General features: G+C 40.1%; 1 pseudogene; it reads right to left on the reverse strand.

Moving 5' to 3' along the window:
* Positions 1-1,741: 1,741 nt before the first annotated feature.
* On the reverse strand, positions 1,742-1,860 carry LOC134936132 (5S ribosomal RNA; annotated as a pseudogene).
* Between the last annotated feature and the right edge of the window lie 4,890 nt (positions 1,861-6,750).

The following is a 6,750-nucleotide window of genomic DNA, read 5'->3' on the forward strand; positions in this document are numbered from 1 at the left end:
CACTGATGGTGTAGCTGACATGCTAGGTTGCAACTTTTACTGCACAGAAATTAGTTTGACATCGGTACAAAGGAGTTAATTCAAAGCCGATCGCTGCTACAACAGCGATCACACTCTGAAGCCATTTCTGGAGTGCGCACGAGTGCACTCACTGATGCGATTGCCTCTGCCTGATTGACAGGCTGAGGCAGTCGCAAGGTGGGAGGGGGCACGCCATCGGCATTAGAATGCCTTTGGGGGGCGCGGTCTGGACGACACAGGCGTGTCCAGATTGTTGCTAGGGTGGGCAATGGTGGCTGTGTGGCAGGGAGCTACTTGTAAGGTGCAAAAGCATCACCGCTATTCGATGCTTTTGCACCTATGCGGGGTGGACTAGCCCTGTGCGCTAGATGTCCCCCCGCATGTCAGAGAATCTGACCAATGATGTGCTAATTTTAGCACATCTATGATCAGCTCTTAATCACCCCCAAAGTCGCAGATGGCGCACAGTGGAACTTGGTATGAGAAAAAGCCATGGCTGCTGCACTTTGTATACAGATTCAGAAGAATTTGCAGACAGATGTACAAATGTCACACATCAAACTGAACAGTGTAATTTATCAGACTAGTTTTGTCACCTCCAATCGTTTAATAGTTGAGAATAATATGCACATTTTGAGCAAAAAATCTGCTTGGCGTGGGTGAGTGAAACTAGACCTAGGGCACCGTGAGGGGCTGTATGGCAAGACTTAAGCCACAGTGTATGAGGACGCATCTCTATGTCCCCTGATGAATCTGAGCAAAGGACAATTATAAGCTATATTTGTTTATTTCACTCCAACAAAAAGATAGACAAAGACAATATATATTGTGTCAAAAATTGCTGCACTGACGTGTCAGTATTAATTATTCAATGCTGCTCATCATCTAGAATTGTTATATAAAAGTTCTGGTATATATCAAAACAATTATCCCTTACCTCATGTGTCTGCCTATGCAGTTCCTCTCATTAGTGGTAGCGTATTTGTTTGATACTAGAAAAACACTAGGGCTGTAACTGGCATTTAGCGCTGCATCTGGCCTAATGTCTAAATTGCAATGGGTTGGGGTTTTGGAATCTGCACTGGACCGGATTGTAAGTAAATGTCAAATAGTTTTTATATCATGAAGGGCATGAATGATGACCAACGTGAAGCTACCGACTTGGCCGACTTGGCTTTTGCGGTAGAACTAGGTTGGTGGTGCTCCCGGACGTTGGTTCAGAGCAAACTATTGTGGGGTTTTTTTTGCAAAGAAGCAAAAAGAAAAGACTGTTTTATTGTCTCTCTGGGGCACTCTTTCGTATTAATTAATGTGCTAATATATGATGATGTGAGGTACACTGTAAGTGTGAAAATAAAACTTAACTTTCATTTTTATTAAACAGACAAAAATATTGTTGTTAAATATCGACAACAATAGCTTAAAACAGTATTAAATAACAATATAAAGATATGTTACTCACTTATTGTGGGGTAGGTGGCAGGATGTTTATCTGTACACCTACTGTATTGTAAGTGAGTATTGATATTTGACGTTACTCAAATCGAAATTTCTTGTATTCTCTATCAACTTATGAATTATTATATAAATATAATCATAAGAGAGACACAAGGGACCCGACTTTTCCAACTCTGGACTCCTTCCCGGTGAGTGAGCATGGGCACGTGATATGATGGTTGCTAATTCATCCTGGGTGCATCAACAGAAGATGTGTTCCGTGATACTACAGTACCCGGTATTCCCAGAGAGTCTCCCTTTCTGGTACTGACCAGGCCCAACGCTGCTTGGCTTCCAAGATCAGACGAGATCGGGCATGACCAGCATGGTATGACTGTAGATACTAAGGCAAACATCCAGCTGCATATGGGAGTGCCCGATTAAATAAGGTGTATTCAAAACAAAACAAACTAGAAATTGTACTGGTGTCAGCCTAGTGAGACTAGACCTGATAGTTCACAATTGAAAAATGGACAAAGTTGATATAGCTATCCACTAGAGAGCCCCTGTTGCCAGGGTAGGCATTGCAGAGGAAATCTTTAATTATGGGTGAGAGAGTGCTTAGAAGAAAAAGTAAAAGTTATCACGGATGAAGAAGGAATGCAAAAGAATTGTAGATAGATTACAAATGAATGTAAACGTAAGGAAAGATTTTTTTGAACATGAAGTAACACAAAAAAAGGAATAAATATACTGAAAATGATAATAATAATAATAATAATAATAATAGGAATAATAATAATTTTAATACACCCTATTTATTGAGGTGTATTGTATTGCTGACAACACAATTTTGTGCCTGTCCCTAATAGGAATTTGTTGACATCAAATTGTAAAGGAACATGGGAGGCATCACAGCATAGAGAAATAAATCTCAATTAGGAGGTGTACTATTTTGCTGAGGACACAATTTTATGTGTCTGTTCCTGACAGGGATTTGTTTGTATAAGAATAGAAGGGAATATTCACTGAGTAATTCTGTGTGTGCGCATGCGTGCATATTGATTAATTAAGGTCTTTACGTCTTTTTATTTATTGTTTCTGCCACAACTAACAATTACAGTATATTTAGTTCTTATAGATAGCATAACTTTAATTGGGCCTTCAAGGACAATTGATGATTAGAATTGACAAAGACTTCAGACGGTAAATCATTTTTAGTGGTACAGGTCTGGAACAATTATGGGAACAATAGTTCACCAGCCATTTAGAATTGCAAGTACAGAAAATTGACCATTAACAAAGATGATTATTATGTAATTACTTCAAAATTAACTTGGGGCCTTGTCATTTTGCCACATGAATGTAGTAGACAGACTCTGTCTTAATAACAATTTGTACTTATTTTCTTTCGTAGACATATATTCATTACATTTAGTCTATTAATTAACGTTCAATCTAATCAAGTCTCTTTTATTAAAAATAATTACAATACCAATGTGAGTAAAAGAAAAATGTATCGCTTAAATGTAGTACCTAAGTTTTCTCTGTGGTGAATGTTTTAAAGAAAAATAAGAAATGTGTGCTACAGTATCTGCTATGTCTGATCTGGAGTGATACCATGGTGAAACTTAGCAGGATTTTTCTTAAGATGATACCACAAAGATATTTATATTCATAGATGTGTTATTTAAACATATCCAGAATATGCTAAACAAAAGAAAGGGAGAACAGATAGGGGTTTTCTTTATACAGTAGCACCATAGTTAAATAAAGGCAGTTTATTTTTTAATGCCTGGCCACTATAAGAGATAACACCTTTTATTTCATTTTTTAAATATACTGTTTAGTTATTTTTTAGTGATTTTTAATTAAATTAACTCAACACCAAAAAATATATTCTTAAACATGTTGGGCTAGATGTAGTAGGGTGTGAGTTTGTCAAATGTACGAGTTTAGCGCTAAAGTCGCACATTTTTCCAACTCGACCAATGTAATAGAGTGTGAGAATTCTCAAACTCGCACATTTTATTGAACATTTAAACTCGTATAGTACAAACTCGCATCCAGCTGTTTTCCCACAGTGAACATACAACTCGGGCAATGTAATAGGGTGCAAATTTTAAACTCACACCTAAAACATGACCAAAAACTCTCCAAAAAATAGACATGGATCTGAGAGGCAAGTTGAGAGTGTCGCCCTGTGGAAAAATACGTAAAAACATTCCTACCCTAAATACATTTCTACCTTTAAAAAACATTTTAAGCATTCTTAATCCTAAATAATGATACTAAATGCTAGTGATAGAAAACCCATTACAAAAATGCCCTAACCTAACATTAACATCCTAAATAGTGTACCTACATCCTACAATTTTAAACACCAATTTCAGAAACTGAAAAATCAATTTCCACTAAGAATGTAAGTTGTTTAGAAATAAAGACAAAAACAAAATAAACTGTCAAAAATATTTTACTTCAGCATAAACTTTAAACAAAACAATTACAAACTCTGATAATGTACATCCCCCCCCAAAAAAAAAAAACCCCATCACTTAGAGGCAGAGGAACCTCTGCCCCTCCCTGCCCCTTTAGTCCCCACCCCCCGTGTACACATACTTTGCCTTGGCGGAGTGATTGTAAATTCGGTCTTGGGGCTGGTGGCTTGGGAGCTATCTGTAGAAGAAGTTTTCACTTTCTGAAGAGCCCTTTGTGCCACAATTTCATGCTGCAAGGACACAAACGCTGCAGTCTGCTCCAGGACGGCGATGGTCTGCTCGCGGTTGGACTGGGTCAGCTAGGACAACTGCATCCAAATGTCCATAGATATGCGTGTGCGGGTCCCTTGGCCTACAGCGGAAGTTCTATTTAGCCTTCGGAGCTGTCGGCCAATGCAGTCCATTTGCTGGGTCTGTCGCTCCATAAAAGCCAACAGTGCCTCCCTAAAGTGGTGCAGGGACATCGCTAGCTCAATCACTGTTGGTGGACTGGTTTCTGGGGTGGGCGTTGGCTGTTATGGCAGCTTTGGAGGGGTTATGGGTTGTGGTTGATCCATTGGAGTTTGCTCCACCATCACATCCTGCTCCTCCTTCTCCCCTGAGGTGTAGGCCACCAGGCCAATACGTGGGGCTGGGACAGCTGGTGCTGGTGTGATTGTGTGTGGTTGGTGAATTACTGCACGAGATAGACCTGAAACATATTTTTTAAAATTACAAATATATACTTATTGTGTTGCTTCAACATTTGTTTTAAATACATTTTTGCCATGCACATGTTAAAAAAAATACACTCAATTTATCATGGATTGCATATTCTATGCAATCTGCTGGCAAATTAGCATCCAGGATAGTATTGCAATATGCTATTACATTGGCCTAAGTTATTAAACAGCACTCGCAGTGACATGGTGCTCAATTCATCGGTCACAAATTTGTCCAGTGTGTAAGCTTCTGTGCATGTAGGTCCCACAGGCAACATTGCTATTTAGGGCCGAATGCAGCATGGCCCCCCCCTTCACTGTCACTTGTTGGTGCTGGCATCAGTAAGTTTGTATACACACTTACTGATGCTGGCAGTAACGAGCTGGCTTCTGTCACTGACATCATCACATCACATGCAAGTCATCCTAGTGTTTACCCACCATTACAATTGCCTGTTGAATTATGTTCTTTTAGTTTTTTTCTAACATGGTCTTAGCAGCGTCCTGTGTGGTCAGTTGGGTCCGCCGCTTCTTTGGTACAGACCCTCTCCTTGATGCAGTAGGTGCGTTAAAAGAATAAGAAAAAACAGTTATGAATTTTTGCTTAATAACAAACCTACCTATTTACAAATATACATTGTAAAGGTGAATAGAGTGCAACCATTCTGTGCTAATCTTTATTTATATAGTATGCAACGGTAAGCAAACTGCATTTAGACCTGTTGAGGCCCAAGTCAAGGTACTGGATTCAGTCTCCTCCTCCTCCATTTCATTTTCATTGGTAAAAGAAATTTTCACTGTTTGATAAACCATTAGAAGAGATAAGTATAGATAAACACAAGAATGAAACCGATACACAGACAACATACACAGGGGAAGCAGAGGTATACATACAAAGCTGGAGATATTGTAGGGAGGCAATGAGAAACGGAGAGACAGAAACAAAAGAGCAACCTATAGGATAGGATTCAGAACACAGAAAGCAGAACAATAAAGAAAGCAAGTGTACAAGGTGGGTAATTCAGACCTGATCGCTGCTGTGCATTTTCGCACAGCAGGCGATCAGGCACAAACTGCGTATGCACCGCAATGCGCAGGCATGGCGCACGGATACAAAGCTGATCGCTGCTCAGTGATGGGTTTGTGCGACGGATCCATTCGCATGGGTGATCGCAAGGAGATTGACAGGAAGAGGGCATTTGTGGGTGTCAACTGATTGTTTTCAGGGAGTGTCTGGAAAAATGGAGGCATTTCCATACGTTAGCAGGGAGGATTCCTGACATCATTTCCGGTCCTGGACAGGCTGATGTGATTGCAGCAGCTGAGTAAGTCCTGGGCTGTGCAGAGACTGCACAAAATCTGTTTATACAGCTCTGCTACACATGTGTTTGCACACTTGCCCTCCCCTTGTAAGAGGTGACAATCTGATCTCAGCAGTGCAAAATCGCTTAATAGCAATCAGGTCTGAATTACGCCTAAGATGTATTGGTTAGAAAAAAAAACTTTTGCACCCAAAGTAAGCTGTCTGCTATGTAAAAAGTGGCAGTCAGAGCCGGCCCTCGACTTAAGCAATTTAACATGCCTAGGGGCACAAGCAGCGTCTGCTGATAAAAATGATATGTGGCATGCCTATATTCTGTGTGTGACTGTGGCTGTATCTGCACACAAAATACTATGTTACAGTGTATTCCTGTAAATCACTGTACGTAGCATATCATATGCAGATACAGTCACAGTTGCACACAGAATATAGGCATGCCACATATCATTTTAATTAGCAGAAGATGCTTGTGCATCCTAGCCACATAGCAATGCAAAAAAGGTGGCTGCGTTAGCAGAGCTGCCAGCTGACTCATGCCAGGCATTTCCTGCTGCATGGCTTATTGAGGAAAGATTTATGAGGACACATCTGTATCCAAGCAGATGCAAAGATCACAGTATTAGTGGCCATGTGAGTGCTGTGTGTGGGTGGGTTGGTTGTGCAATAGTGTTCGGCATTTGTTTAAGGAGCATTATGTGTGTCATGTATAAATGCATTAGTAATGTGTGGCATATGTGTAAGGGGCACTATGTGTGTCATTATTTGTATAAGG

The sequence above is a fragment of the Pseudophryne corroboree genome, chromosome 1 (genome assembly GCF_028390025.1).
Source record: "Pseudophryne corroboree isolate aPseCor3 chromosome 1, aPseCor3.hap2, whole genome shotgun sequence".
In the NCBI taxonomy this organism is placed as follows: Eukaryota; Metazoa; Chordata; class Amphibia; order Anura; family Myobatrachidae; genus Pseudophryne; species Pseudophryne corroboree.